The 15955-nt window shown below is 42.4% G+C and overlaps 2 long non-coding RNA genes across 13 annotated transcripts in view; one reads left to right on the forward strand and one right to left on the reverse strand.

Moving 5' to 3' along the window:
- LOC144617434 (uncharacterized) overlaps positions 1-15955 on the reverse strand; it is a 728263-nt gene that overhangs the window by 42493 nt on the left and 669815 nt on the right. For 6 of the 12 annotated variants that reach the window (XR_013557974.2, XR_013557977.2, XR_013557976.1 and 3 more), the window contains one exon: positions 687-972. The exons of 4 other annotated variants lie outside the window; for them this stretch is intronic. This is a non-coding gene — a long non-coding RNA (uncharacterized LOC144617434). Of the gene's footprint in view, positions 1-686; positions 1148-15955 lie in introns of those variants that run through there. 2 more of the 12 variants (XR_013557979.1, XR_013557972.1) reach the window with 2 other exon arrangements.
- The window catches only part of LOC132683421 (uncharacterized), a 55479-nt gene that overhangs the window by 5415 nt on the left and 34109 nt on the right, over positions 1-15955 (forward strand). The window lies entirely within an intron of this gene.

Consider the following 15955-nt stretch of genomic DNA (forward strand, 5'->3'; position numbering starts at 1 on the left):
GTCAGTCTCTCATAAAGAATGAGGTATCGCCATGTCCTCTTCCTTCTCTTTTTTCACACCCCCACCCCAACCACCACCAAAATAGTAAGACGCCAGATCAAAGAGTAGCAACCCCTTAATGATATGTACCTTTTGGTTCAAATCACTCTTTCCATTCTGTGTGACCTTGGTCTGGAGAAGGGTGTTTTTTTGTTTGTTTTTGGTTTTGGTTTTGTTTTGGTTTGGTTTTTTTCTTTGTGTGTGTGTGTGTGTGTGTGTGTGTGTGTGTGTGTGTTTGTAGGGATGAGATGCTAGCATTTGACATTTTTAAGATGGAAGCCTGAGTTTTTCATTTCTGCATCTCTCTCTGGGGGCTCACGGGTTTCTTTATTTTCAAAGGAAAAAGAAACACACACCCTTGCAAGGCAACTGATTATGTTCAGCACTAAAACTGTTCAGAAGAGGATAAAATAATGTCTTCACTTCTGCATTTGTTAAAGAAATCACAATTAGCATTTAATTCCAAAAGTTAACGCTTTCAGACTTAAATCTGTCTGTGTTAAATGACTGTTACACAGGGTGTATTTCCAGATCTCTTAAAGGTCAAAAGAAAAAAAAAGAATGAGAGGGGAAGAAAGTGAGTGGGGGGGTGGGCGGAGAGGAGTGAGCTAGCAGTGAATGTCAAAGTTGGGTTGCAAGCTACTTACATGTCCATGCCAGATCAGGGTGTTGTCTTGTAGCAGTTTGATTGGCAGGTAAAAAAGCGAAAGAACGTGAGGACTCCCTGAGCCTCTTGTCAGCCCAAGCTTGATCACTTCTCACCGGACAGAACGAGTTGAAGGAGCCTGCAGTTCCCCTCTCGTCCTCCATCCAAGGCACCGTGAATCCATTTCGGCTTTTCTTCCCCCCAGTCTCTCCATCAGCCTCCTGCCTTCACCCGCTTCGCCTTACACCAGCCTCCAAGACCTAGCCTAGCTTTGCCACTGCAATCCCCTGCAACAAGAAAAATCGTTTATGGCTTAAAACCCCAAATGGCTGATTTTTTAAAAGAGAGAGAGAGAGAGGGAGAGGGAGAGAGGGAGAGAGAGAGAGAGGGTGAGGGGGAGAGAGGGGGAGCGAGAAGAATGCACCCAGAGAACAACAAAAAAGTCAGTTATCCTAACACTGCTCTATCCCCCCACCGTACAGAAGAAGAATAAAAAAAAAAAAAGCTTTATGTTTTTTCAGTGGGTATTCAAAGATAATTTGATGCCATTGTTTCTGCTACAGATGGTTCTTTTAAATACAATAACACGGCTCTTTGTGCAGGCTACCCACAATAAAAATCGAAAGCGTTCCCCTGAATAACCATTTTGTTCTCTCTTGTATGGGGCCAACAAAAGATGCCGTGAGGTAATGGGTTCTGTTTATTGAAGCCATAGAATAGGGGTTTGATAAAGATTTTTTTAAAGCAGAAGACCTTGCAAGGTCGGGCTGATCTCTTCATATTTTTTTTATTAAAATATTTGTCCAATAGATTATTCCTTGGTGCAGCTGCAGGTTTCCTCCTCAATTTTTAATCAGCCTAAACATCTGTCTCTTTGAGGAGGCTTAAAAAAAAATCTGCGATTGTATCAATGGTGCAGTAACCTTATCAAATCCTGAGTTTTTAGGCTGAGTGCAGGCAAAGGCAATGGGAGTTTCAATGCTATTTGGTCCTGATGGGGTGAGATGGAGGGTTGAGGGAGAGGAGACACAACAACCCCAGACAGAGTGACTGAAGAAAACAAGGCTTTCCTCCTGCACCCCACTCTCCTGTTGACCATGTACAACTTGCATGAGTCACACAGATCACCCAGGACTCGAGGCATCTCTCCTGATCTCTGCAAGCGTCCACCCATGCTTGCACGTTGGACGGGGGCTAGGCATGTTTTCTTACCATGCTTGTCTTCTCCTCTTAGATCTCCAACCCTGAAAACCTAGGAGTGGAGCCCAGGGGGAGGAGTGGAACAAGCTAAAGGGTAGTCTCTAGCACCCAAAGGGTCCCATTCTTGGCTCTCTTTCATTCACTGTTAGCTAGCTTTGACTCACTGATTGCTATCCTGCCCGGGGACTGGTGGCCACAGCCTGCCTGTTATAGTGCCCCATCCCCTCAGGCTTGTTCTTACAGCCACCCTGCTTCCTCTTCAGGTCTCACAGAGCGTCAGCTTCCCCCAAGTGGGGAAGCCCTGCCACCTAGACCTAGATGAGGTCAGTAGCAATTTTGAGAGAGCCTTGAACTCTGAGGCAATGAGGTGCTGCAGGGGGAGATGGCTGGGTTTGTCTACCTTCCTATAGGAATTAATGCCAGGGCTCTCCAGGCCTCCAATAGCCCAGAATGACAGTAATCCACTTTCATGACTTGCGCTCTCTGTGTCGTCACTTGTGGCAAGACAATAGTCTGGGAAAATGGCTTTAGTCATAAAAACAAATTGTCACTGGATTCTCTATCTCTGCCCCCCGCCCCATTTAGTCCTCCTTTTCTTCCCACAAACCATTCAATAAATAATATTAAACAAATAAATAAAATGAATAAAATAAACACAAACGCTCAAATGAATCCCTTGACAAAACCGAGCTTAGCTTCCACTTTCCCTTTTGGAAACAATAATGTTATTGGTTTAGAACTGGTCTAGAAGTCATCTACTAAGGGATTCTTGGAGACTGTTACTTAGACACCTGTTACAGCCTTCCCTATGAAACTTGAAAAACAAACACAAAATAGCAGAAAATTGAACAAATGTTTGCCTGGTTGTTTCTCAATAATTCATTTTTTTATCTCAGGGCGAACACCTTAATATCAGTTTGAAAAGAACAAAAGTCAGGGAGGGCAATACCAAAAAAGTTATGCACACCCCAGCACCATCCGGATCAAGAAAAGTGTATTTGTAAGTATCAGTGCATTGGGGAGGGGAAATGAAGAGTGTCAATCAAGAGCTTCCTCCAATAGAACAGGCTAAGTAAGGATTGTGTACCTGTGACTTCTGGCCTTGTAGGAAAGGTAGGGAGCATTATGCAAAATTGAAAGTCAATAGTGGAAACACTTCTTCCAACTAAAGGAGGAGTGGGAGAGAGCAAATGTAAAATGTTTAATCCAGTGTTCCTAACTTTGCACTAAAAAAGTGATCCACTGAAATAACGGAATGACCTTTTCCTGCTTCCCTTGTCATATTTTTTCTAAATATCAAAACTTGTAAGAGATGCTCCAACCTCATAAAAAAGCTATTTTTCTTTTTATAATGAACTGAGAGAAGAATCTGAATTACTGTCCTCTCTCCACTGAAAGAGGGGTTTGGGGCTGAAGCTAAGTCTGTAAGACAGGAAGGCATCAGACAGTAGCCTCAGGTGACTGAAAGTGGTAAACCTCACACATTTGATCAATTGAATCTATTCAATCCCAGCCATAAGAAAGTTTAAAATCTCTGTTGGCCTCATTCTCTTGTGAATGATCAGGAAGATAGTTTTGTAGGCAAGTCCCCAAAAGTTGTCTCATATGCTGTAATGCAGTGACATTCTATCTGACATGGGGGAAGACTTTAGCCTTGAACTAAAAACAAAGAAACAAACAAACAAACAAACAAACAAACAAAAATGTGGAATGTGTTAAGGTGAAGGGCCAAAGTGACATACTGCCCTGGTAGGTGAGGGAATCAAGAACCAGTTCTCTGCGACTGGAAAACTGCTTTTAAAATAACCTTTCTGTATCCAGAAACTAAGCTGACTGGTCAGGTCCTTTTCTCCGAGCAAACACTAACCACCAAAACGTTTCTAAGTTGTGGAAAAGGCTTTCTGACGAGGTTGGGGAGTCCGTGTGAACCGAGTAATGGGCGTTTATGGGTTGCTCTGAATTGGAAACTTCACTATTACCGAGACGTGCTCTGGGGCCAAAGCAGAGCTCTCCAATTCTACAAGCGCAAGCTGTGCTGGGGAGATGTGGGGTTGTTAACCCCGACTCCTGGACTGAGATGCCGGTGAGTGAGTGGCATTCAGAATTCAGGAAAGACAGAAGGGAGGGAGGGCAGGAAGAGGAAAAGATGGGAGGAAGGGAGAAAGGGAAAGGAAAGGTAGAAAGAGCATAAAAGGAGGATTTAAGCGGACTAATGGCAGAGAGGATTAGCAAGAGGGGCACCGGGGCGGACCCGGTTTTAACTTGGCGAGTGCTGCCTGTAAGGAAAACACTACGCACGATCAGGGTCTGGGTGTTTCAGCGACCCAATGGCCATACACACCACGACTTTCACAGATATGGCACAGTGTCCGGCTTTGGCCACCAGCTACCGTGCAAGCTACAGCCTCGCTCTCCCCAAGCAACCAATCGTCCACTAACTGGCCGCTCTACCGTCTGCACGTGGAAGTCGCTCTCACTCGGACAGCTCGGGCCCCCGGCCCCCCGGCCTGGCTCAGGCTCCGCGGTCGCGGCCTCCCGGCGCCTGCTCTCGCGGCGGCGGGGCGCGGGCCAGCAGGTTCTCCCCTGCGCGGGTCTGCCGGGCTCCGCAGGAGCGGCCGCGCCCGGTGGGAGGGGACGGCTGCTTCCCCATCTGCGGGGGCTGGTAACTGCGAGTGCTATCAAATATACCATGGGACTGTGAACGTGTTGCTGCCCTCTACTCGCCCTCCTCGACTGCATTATTCACTCCCGCCGCCACTTGATGCACGCTTCCAAATGACCCGGCAGCGCCGCCAGGCAGACGTCTGTGCCGGCCGCGGCCCTGGGAAGGACGTGGTTCAGACGCGAGCTCCGCACATTCTGGGACCTAACCCGAGAGCGCGCGCGCGTGCGTTAAAGACTGGAAGCCCCATTTCTCAAATTCTCTGGAGCAAGCTTCTAGTCGGAGCCTCGACTTTCAGCGCTCCCCCATCGGTCCTTTCCCTGGCCGGGGAAAACCGAGGGACACCTGGGGCTGAGGAGGAACGCACGAGCCTTCGCAGACCCGGCGATCCTTCTCGGTCTTATGGGCCCTGCGGGACGGGTTAGCCTTGACCTACGTCGCTCGCGTTAGTAAGCGGGGGCTCGGCCGGCGGGCCGGCGGGCGTTCCCCTGGCCCGGGAGGAGCTGCGCCCCCACCGGCCCGCCGGCCCTCGCGCGCCGCCCCGTTTCCCGCGCTCTCCGCCCCGCATCTCGGTGCAGATCCGTCTGGGGCCCGCTAGGCCTGCAGCGCCCGGCGCGGCCCCGCCCCGGCCCCGAGAAGGAAGGTGAAGGGCCTTCCGCCGAGGGAGAGGCGGTGCGGGCCGAGTAAGTCGAAGCCAGGCTCCCCGGGGCCGCCTGCAGGCCCAGGCTTTCCAGGCCGCCCTTCCCCACGGGCCTGGCGGGCCTGGCGGGCCTCGGGGCTTCTCCGAGGCGCGCGCGGGCGGGCGGCTGGCAGGCCGAGCGCCCCCCCCCCCCCCCCCCAACTCTAGGCTCAAATGTCCAAGTGACGTTGGTAACCGCTCGTTCCTCCGCGCGAGCGCACAGCGTGGCCAGCTTGGTTTGTCCTCCAGTGCGCCGCGTGTAGAGACGCGAGCTCCGGAGAGCCCTGGGAGTGGTGGGAGGCGTGCACCCTCCCCGAGACCTGGTCCGTGGCCACCCCGGTGCTTCAGATATGGAAAGTTCGGGAACCAAGCTCCTGCCAACCAGGCAGCGGAGGGCAGCCCCCAGGCTGGCCAGCCCGACTTGGAAAGCCCAGGTGGCGAAGGTAGGAGCATAGGCTCCAAAGCGGCCTGCTTTTCCGGTGGCCAGATACTTAGCAGGACCTTCCTTCCTACCTGTGGGAAAACTTTGGAACTCTCTCAGTCTCCCTCAGTCTTTGTTTCAGGCGAAGACTGACACCAGGGACTAGAGAAAGGTGTGCTTTTATCACTAAGAGTAAAGTTGGAGGTAGTAGCAAGGCCTATGGCGCACATTCATCAATAGCCTCTTTTACATTTTCTTGTTATGGGGTGCTTGGCTCAATCAGAAGAGCCTGCGACTCTTGATCTCCAGGTGGTGGGTTCGAGCCCCACGTTGGGTGTAGAGATTACTAAAACAATAAATAAATAAACTTAAAAAAATAAAAATGTATTTTCTTGTTATGTATAAAATTAAGTTATACGTGCACACGTTTTGTGTTTATGTGTTAACAGTATTAATTTAAAAATGTTAAACACTTAAAATGTGCCACACATTTTGTGACACTTTTTTCTGATTTCTTACTTTAGCAATAATTCAGAGTTTCAGTAAATGGAAATGTCTCTAGGCTCTCAACCCCTGAGTAACAGGGTAGTGGGACCATGGGATATTTGTCCTGTGTTTCTCTGGCATATCTTTACCAGTACCATACTCCTGAAGTTGCTTCTTGCATCATTCTGAGATAAATTAACTTGCATTTTGGGTAAAATATTATTAACTTCTGCTGGACTTCAAGAATAACCTAACCTGGGGCTATTTTCCAAATGTACACCTTATGCAATACTGTAACTACCACCAGTACATAGTTGGATTTGATAGGCTTATATTTGGACCAAAATTCACATAGGGCAGTGAGTGCCCTGAGCACAGTTGCAGACCCAGTGCAAACGCTGATATACATGAAAGTTTGAAGAAGTATCCCAAAGTGTGGTGATTACTCTTTCTCTATTGCAGAGGCCCAAGGAGAAGCAATGAGTCTGGGTGGCTTACTGATACATTCTTAGAGTAAATATTGTGATAAATTTTGGGAGAAGAGGAGTTTTGACTGTGGAAAGGAGTTAATGAGCCGAGGAAAATGATTTTAGGCAGAATTTCTCTTTATACGTCCCTTCCAATCCCTTCTCCTATCATTCTCCCTTCACCCTTGAAGAAAGAGCAACATTCTGTTTGCTTCAGGGTAAAAAGAGGAAAGGAACTAACCTTTAGTGAGCATCTATTATTTATCAGATATTTTCTCTTATCTAACTCTCATAATAATCCTATAAAATTGGAACTATTAACCACCACCCCCCTTTTCTTTAACAGAGTAAGGGGAGATCCAGCTGGGTTAAATATCTATGGTTACACAGCTGGGAAACAGTAGATCTGGGTTTCAAATCTGTAATTCTAAAACCCAGACTGGTCTTTACAGTCTGGTGGACTGAGTCCAAATGGACTCAAGTAAGCATCATTGGTTACTGACTGTTGAGGGTACAGGAGGAAATTGGTTGTGAACAGTGTGTGGTCTTGTCTTTTTCTTCTTTCCTTTCTCTGGATGGCAGGCTCTCAGTTCTGGCCCTCTTAGGATCTTTTGGCTATGAAGAGATTGGCTTGAGGCAGGGATTATAAAAGTCTATGTCTTTTTCCTGTGTCATACCAAAGTTGGACCTAGAGTCTAAACTGAATTATCTGAATAGGCATCTCAACTGGCATCAGGTTTAAGACTACCCACAGGCTGGCTTGACCAAGGTAATGACTTCATGAGGATAGACTCATACAGGTCAAACGAAGTGTATCACTCTTAAAACCCCAGCTTCAGCAACCAAAAGGGTGGGAGGGAAATACAGTAATAACAGAACACATGACTGCTAATTAACCTTATTAACAACTGCAAACCAGCTAACATTTATATTTTTATTTTCTCAGAAAGGCAATTAAATTTTTTTTTGCCTTCTATTAACTACCTTTCCCCTCCAGATAATCACCTATATCAAAACCATCCTTTAAAAGGTCAGTGGAAATTATTTTTAAGACATTCAAATATAAAAAAAGTATTGTTATTTTAATAGGCACTGTGGATAGTTTAATTTGTATCTTGTATTAAATTAAACATATGGTGAACAGGGTATAATAGATTTTCTGTAATTTAGCTGCCAATGTGGCAACAGCAGCCAGTTACTCTCACCAGCAGACTTGTCAGTGGTTTGTTTACTAGCTTATTTGAATTAAAATAAAGCTTCGCTTCTGCTGACTGCACATCATTATCTATGAGACCATAATCCTGCTAGCAAATCCTATATCTTCCAGAACTGGCTCTTTTGTTTGGGATTACTGAGAGCTTAGCCTATAACAAAGAGGAATAAGGCATCCCTCTCATCCTCATAATTAAGTGTGGGGACTAATTTAGAAACAAACCCAGAAAGATGTACTATTTGGAGTTATATTTCTATACAGAAGGAGGAGAAACAGGATAGGCCAAACACCCGATTGTTAACAGAATGTTTAAACTATTAAGCAAGTGTACTACAGGAATCCTGCTTGTTAAAATTAAGAGCAATAGCAAATAAGGCATTGATGGCCTTTGCACGGGGCAGTAATTCTGTATGAAGGATCTGAAGGTATGTTTGGGAAGAGGAAGTATTAGGGTGTCAAGTAGGAGAAGATGTGCTGTATGCTGTGTGAATGCCATTTATTTTGTTCTTCCATCATTCTGATAGGCTACACAGTCAATAGTTGTTGTTATGAGCAGAGTTATTAAAATGGCAAATAAACATAACTGAAATAAAAAGAACACTTTTTTATGCACTAGAAAAAGAGGACTGTCATTGGAAATTGGTAACATTTACTTCCAAGGTGCATAGGACTTAGCAAAATGAAAAGAATGGATGATCTTGGCGCGCTTTTTCCAAATACGCAAAACAAATACGCTTTCCATATGCTCAAAACAAATCTTCGTGAATTCTGGCAGCCCACTTCTATCTGTGTCTAAGGGAAGAATTGCCCAGCTAGGACGTATATAAAAACAGCTTTTACAGTCCACAATCCATATATAAACTGATGCCTGTTTGTTAAAGAAGAGGGAAAACACAAGGGTTGATTTATCAATGTCTTTAACATTAATTGTCACAGATGGGAATTCTGAGGACCTCTGTGAAACCAAACCAGACCCTGGTGAATTATAAAGCAGGTCCTTAGACTTTAAAAAACATTTAGGCAAAGTGACAGTTCAGAACATCTGTTAGCCTTCTGTCTGAGTATAAACTAGATGTCATGGAGTGCACAGCTGTAGGCATTTTAGGCTTTTTTGCCAACATCTGTCACAGCAGTACAATAATATAGGTAATTATCAACACCTTATATAAACTGTTTGCTATTTTAATTTTTAGAAAGAGTAAAATTAGTGTTACAGTCCTTGGCAAAAATAATTGAGATGAATAGAATCATTTTTCTCTCGAAGATGAATAAACGATCTGATAATTCTTTGAAAACACATTTTAAATATTTTCTGCAGCCAATATTGCTATTATGCTAAGCAAAAATTCTAAGTGATTTTTGTTTAAGTAAAGGCAAAAATACAAGGAAAATAAAAGGAAAGGTAGAAAGAGGCCAATAATTTGCTATTCAGAGCAACAAGACGATGTCTTGTGATAAAAATACGGAGTTTGTTAATACTCTACAACTATGGCATTAACTGAGTCCATATTCGTAAAGATTAAAGATTCACTTTATAATGTGAGTGGCAGTAAAATCTATAGTAATGAATTATAAAAATTTGTCTTCTTTTTCTTTCCTGGCTTTTCTCAGTCCTAGAAACTTGCAGAGAAATGGCATATAAAACTCTAATTCACATCCTGCCATCTCGGTAACTAAAGTTAATTTGAAAAGGGTCAGCACATCATAGAAATGCAAGGATCCTTTATTTTTTTTGGTGCCACCTGGATATGGATCATCCACAGGGCTCATCCTAAGAGACCGGGCATTATTGTCTCATATCTGATTCCCTTGACCCTACAGTTGTTTTTCAGTTTAAAGAACTCGAAGCAGCAAGACTATATTCCAAAGCACCTGTTCTGAGGAAGATGCCAGTCAATAATGTCTTATTGAAAGACCAGGCCCAGCTAGGGGAAATAAAGGAATTGAGCTGCAGTTGGATTTCATCATCTAAACATGCAATGTAATCTTAACCAATTCATTACACACTCCTTTTGTTTCCACTACAAAAGGGATGTTACCTTTGTCAGAGGTTGTAATTCCAGTATGTTCAAGCAAAGACAAGGGAGAAATTGAAAAAGTACTATCAATTCTACCCATAGCCAGGAAGAACGGTAGGGTCAGAAGGTCATTATCACTGTCCCATGTACAGTTTAGACTAGACCACAGAAAGCTTAAGTTTCCACGTTGCGATAGAAAGGTATAATAAAGGAGATTCTCACACACAAAAATGCTAAATAAGAATAGGAGTAGGAAATCATATTCTTGAACACATATGATTTAGTGCATGAAGAATCAAATGAAGTGAATCTCTGGGCAATAGTTGCCAACGGATGCTTATAATTATGCTTTCGTGGGACAATCTTGTGAAGAAGGGAGATTTTATTAATGGGAGGCCACCATGGAAAAAAAAATTTTTTTTGAGTCACAAATGTCAGTGTTCATTATCTAAAGGTCTAGAAAGGGTTGAATGAGAAAGAGAAGGAGGAAGTAAATATGGATACAAAAGGCAGACAAGTTGGCTAAAAAGGAAGGATTAAAAATGAAAGGGGCTAAAGAAAGAGAAAAGTGTGATAGATGCTGACAGAGAATAGGGTTGTGGGGCTTAGGGGGAGGAGCAAAAGAGGCTATTGATTACCAAATGGAGTATTTGGGACCAAATGACAGTTTAGGGCCTATGAGTGTAAGCACTTCCTAATGAGAATGATCAGCTGTTAAGAAAGGAGTCTTGGAAAGAGAAACGTTTACAAATAATAACTCAGTACTACGGTGCTAAAATCTGTTAAAGTGGGTTCATTTGATATTTCTCAATTCCATATTTCTTTACTAGTGGGGAAAAACAATGTATTTTGACATCTAGGAAAAGGGGGAAAAAAGAGAAAGTAACTCATTTCCAAAACACCTTGAAAAATACTTTATTTTTAATGATGAATTCAACTCCTTAAGGGCATGACTTTTTCCATCTGGTTTTAAATGTTTGGAACAGAATAAGAGCACAAGGGTATCTGCAACATCAGCTTCAAAAGTGATTGGACTAAAACAGCCTTCACTACAGTTTATAAGGAGATACATACTATTTCGAAGTTTATATTGTGAATATTAAGGTGCATTTGTGTATAAATATCCCTTTTGATTACTTGGCGCACCATGATTGATAGGAAGAATACTTTGTTAGGGTCCATTTTGTATGTTGAAAATATTTCCTCCAAGTCCGAGCTAGCTCTGATCAACCCTCTGAAAGAGACACAGTTCGCGGTTAGCACGCTCTCATCTTTGTCCCTCTTTTGTGTTCTGGCCTCTCCCTGCTTTGCCCACTGCCCTCCTCTTCCTTCATTAAGTATCTTAATCCAGGCTGATGTTCCCTAGGTAGTGTCCCAGGCTTATTCCATCTTTTGCTTTTCAAAATCTGAAACAAATGGCTAATAAATGGATTCACCGTAATGTACTAATGACTGATAATAACAATGTATTCTTTCATCAAAGTTACAAGCTTTATGCCAGAAGCTTTTTGAACGGGGAGGGGGGTGGGGTGGGGGTGGGGGGGGGTAGGGGGGTGGTGGAGCACAGATCTTGATCATTTTTGTATCCACTGTATCACCCAACAAAGTGCCTTCCTCATAATAGATATACATTAACTTGTAAATGAATATTAACAAATATGTTATGTTTATGTTTTTCTTCCTAAATCGAGTGTGTACTCAGTGTAGTCACTGAGAGTATTTATACTTTCTTTTTTAAAATTTTATGTTTTTGTTTTTTACGTTCCTAGCTAGAGAAATACAGTGGCCAAACTGAATTGGAGTCTTTAAAACTGACACTTTCTTTTCCTTATTGATGTTTACAATGAGCACATTAAAGGGAAATTTAAAAGAAAAAATGTAATTTATAATACTACCACCCTAACACCATTTAATTTTCTATAGAAAATTCTTTGGCTCACGAATACTTAAAAATTATATTTGTCGTTCACATATTTTTGGATGTTTATATTTATTTAGTTTACTATGTTTTGAAAGTGAATTTGTCATTAAGGGACAAAGACTTACTCTAAATATTAAAATTTCTAATGGTGAAGTTAGAGACCCCACCCCAAAAAAATGTCTGAAAAGGTATTTTTGGATTGGGGAAACTTTTTCAGAGCTCTCTAAGATCTTGTTCTTATTTTTGTTTTTTATTTTTTTAATGTTTATTTATTTTTGAGAGAGAGAGAGGCAGAGCATAAGTGGGAGAGGGGCAGAGAGAGGAGATACAGAATCCAAAGCAGGCCCAGGGCTCCGAGCAGTCAGCACAGAGCCCAATGTGGGGCTCGAACCCACGAACTGTGAGATCATGACCTGAGTCAATGTTGGAAGCCTAACCGACTGAGCCACCCAGGCACTCAGGATTTTCTGTTTTAGAAGGAGAAATTAGGAACATAGGATTTTAGGTATGTAAAGCAGGTCTTAGAGAAAAGGAAGATCCAAAATGAGATTTAATCGTAGGCACTAACTTCCATTTTCAATAACTGCAGGCATTTATCTGTCTTTCACAGAGTCTATCTAGAGAAAAGTCTCAGATCTGAGTCTTTCTATCCTTACTCCAAATATATATATCATAAAAGAGTTTGAGAAAAGAGGCAAATGGTGGGCATTGGATGTGTAGGCCATATCACCAGTGTAAAGGAAAATCAAATAAATTTTCTTGTTATCAACCTACTTAGTCACTATCCCACTTGCAGGCAGCCCAAAACCCTATAGAGAAGAAACACTGGAATATTTTGTTAATCACAAGATCACATGGAACACTTCCAAGTGTCATGTAATTAGTATTTTTATCCCTGTAAATCAAAAAGATAAGGGAGAACTGCCACAATGTGGAGTTTAGTTTTGAATGTCCATTATCAGCAAGTGGAGTGATAGAATAATATGTCGAACCAGTGTATTGGAGAGATGCACTTTAGTGCAATTCATTTCTCTCCTTTCCCTCCTCTGTTATGACCTTACTAACTGCTGTGGTACTTATATATTCACGGCAAGGAGTGATCCACTTTTCCTCAGACACACAAGCATACACACACATATGCGGGCTTGCCCCTTAACACCCAGTTGTAGGCGGCTGATTCATTGTGCTGTGCAGTGTGATCCACCATTTCTTAAGTAGGATGGCGTCTAGAGTATTTTTCGTTCCTAACATGAAGCTAAAATCTTACAAGGCCACTGGCAATATGTAATATTATCAATCTAAACATAGAAGGAGATTGCTTCCTTTTTAAAGAAGGTTAGAGTTCAGAGGATCATAGAGCAAGACCCTCTGGAATTCTCTCTTACAACTCAGCTTGTCCTGAAGGGACCAGAAAATCAGGCCACAGCCCAGACAGAGAAAATTGTGCTACAGAGAAAATTCAGAGCTGATTCCCATCTCGCACCTGCAGAATCCGCTGTCAGCTGTTCAATTCTAAGTTCTGTGGCTTTTCTTGATTCCTGCCTGTTGGCTGGCTAATTTATTAACTCCTTAATATCTGCAGCAAAGACCACACAGGCAAATATTTATGGGATCAAGAAAAACACAAGAATGAAAGGGTGATTGAGCAGGCTGACTGAATTTTGTGTTTACTTCACTAAATCATTGCTGAGAGTTGTCTCAACAGCTGCACACAGTCCAGAGTGGCATCTCAAAATTCAGCCTTGACTTCCTAGCCCAGCTCCCATTCACTCCACCTTCAACAGCCAGCTAGCCATTCAGTACACCATCCTCGTTTTATGCTGCAGGCAAAAAGCCAACAAAAATATGGTCACATTTAAAAGCCTTTTAAGCAGTGAGCACCTCCCTCCTTTCCCAATTGTTCCCTGCTTTTTCACATTCCTAGTTAATAGGTTTTTAAAGCAGTTTCCCCAACTCTTTTCCTGCCACATACTGTCTTGCCTGGCATCTATGCAGCAAAAGGCTGTTCTTCAAGAGGCTTTTAAATCCATTGTACCTCTTTGTGCCTTTCAACTGCTAACTCTTCAGGTATGGGCTGTGTTTCTTGCTTAGCATATTTTGCATGTTCCATGCTATTCAAGTCAACTGCAGCAAAAATGAAGATAAAAATAAAAATAATAAATACAGTCATTTTAAGTGAAGTTTAAGGCCGTGTCTCCAGTTTCCTATTTGCTCAAGGTGTTTCACAGGCAGCCAATAAGAGGCACATTTTCCGGAGGTGTACAATTTTGAGTTGAAATATAAACAAAAGGTTTCTTTCTTTTTCTTTCTGAGAATTAAAGTCCCCTAGTAAGCCTTGAGGCTTTACTTTGTGGAAGCTCTGATACACTCGACACTAGGCTGTTTGAAAATTCTCTCCCCTCACCTTGTTTTCATTAGCAGAATGAGATTGAGAAAAGATGCAAATGGTGGGCCTTAGAGAGCTTGAGTATTGAGAACTGATAGGGTTCCAAAGGGCTGTATTTACATTTGTAATATTACAACAAATATTATTGTCTGTTACGTGCCAGGAATTGTGCTGGGGCATTAGATGTAACGATGAACAGGAAAGAGTCTTTGTCGTAGAAGAGGCTCATGGTCTAGTGAGGAGAAAGCCAAGTAAATAAACAATCATTTGAATACATGTTTTGAGAAACAGTGTTTCGTGGCTTTGCTAGAAATTAAAATGACTTTTTGGGGCCGAGATAAGAAATCTAAGGTAGGCAACGATGCTGCTAAAAACTGAAGTAAACATGCATTTCCCTCCTGACTATGGAAAATAATAACTAGTGCCCACTTTTAAATACTTGCAATTGTATTCTTTTTTCAGGCCCTGCGATGCCGTATGCTTTTTCTTCAACTTTCAGACCAATGATCTCATCATGTTGCCAAAAATGAATTGAGGTTTTTAAGCAATGCAGACATTATAAATTATTCAAATACTTAAGTCTCATAATATGTTCTTTTTTCTTGGTTTTGTCTGGCGAGTGGTATTTTATAGTAAGTTACAGAAAGCTAGATTAGCAAAGGCTCTCAAGGATAAAACTATTTGTAACAATATATTTTTTTCCTTTTCTATGCTACTGCTATGCCTGGCACAAACTTTACATTTAAATTATTTTCCCATGATTTGCTTGTAATTCTGTCTCTTTTTTAAAGAAAGATTCATGTTGTTATTCTACTTGATAGCCCCAATGCCTACCATAGTCATTGGCACATGGGATGCGTTTAGAAAGAAGGATGGAAGGAAGAAGTGAAAGAAGGGAATGTTCAATTTTTTCTTCACACAGTAGTAGTAAACAGATCTATTCAGCCACCCGTGTCACTCCATTTTTGAAACCACAAGTTGTTGTTTTTATTTTATACACTGTATAATACTTCATAGGTCTGCTTTTATTTTATTTTTTTAATTAAAAAAAATTTTTTTTAATGTTTACTTATTTTTGAGACAGAGAGAGATAGAGCATGAACGGGGTGGGTCAGAGAGAGAGGGAGACAGAGAATCTGAAACAGGCTCCAGGCTCTGAGCTGTCAGCACAGAGCCCAACGCAGGGCTCTAACCCACGAACTACGAGATCATGACCTGAGCTGAAGTCGGACGCTTAGCCGACTGAGCCACCCAGTTCTGAGCCCCCATAGTTCTGCTTTTAAGATGAGCTGGTGACTTGATACATTCAACTCCTAACAGCCAGATGCACCATATTTATTTTTTGTTTGCATGATTTTCTACAAAAATATAATTAAGATAATTCCATTCAAATAGATTTGGATAGTGGTGTCACTAAAGAGGAGGTAACTACAAGCAGCATTTCAGTAAAGACCCAATAGAGTGAGAGTTTTTATTTTACTCTTTCTCTAAAGAAAGATTGCCTTATGCCAAAGTGACACTTTAAGTTTATTTATTTATTTTGAGAGAGAGAGAGAGAGAGAGAGAGAAAGCATGAGTGGGGGAGGAGCAGAGAGAGAGGGAAAGAGAGAGAGAAACCCAAGCAGGCTCTGCGCTGTCAGACCCAGGGATCATGACTTGAGCCGAAATTAAGAGCTGGACGCTCAATTGACTGAGCCATCCAGGCACCCCCAAAGCGATACTTTCGGTTACAGATCATGGCACAATCATGGGTTATGTTGTGATCAGTCATATCTTGTACTGGACTACATCTCTTGTATGTAGTTTATAGGATTCAT

The sequence above is a fragment of the Panthera onca genome, chromosome C2 (genome assembly GCF_046562875.1).
Source record: "Panthera onca isolate mPanOnc1 chromosome C2, mPanOnc1 haplotype 2, whole genome shotgun sequence".
Lineage (NCBI taxonomy): Eukaryota > Metazoa > Chordata > Mammalia > Carnivora > Felidae > Panthera > Panthera onca.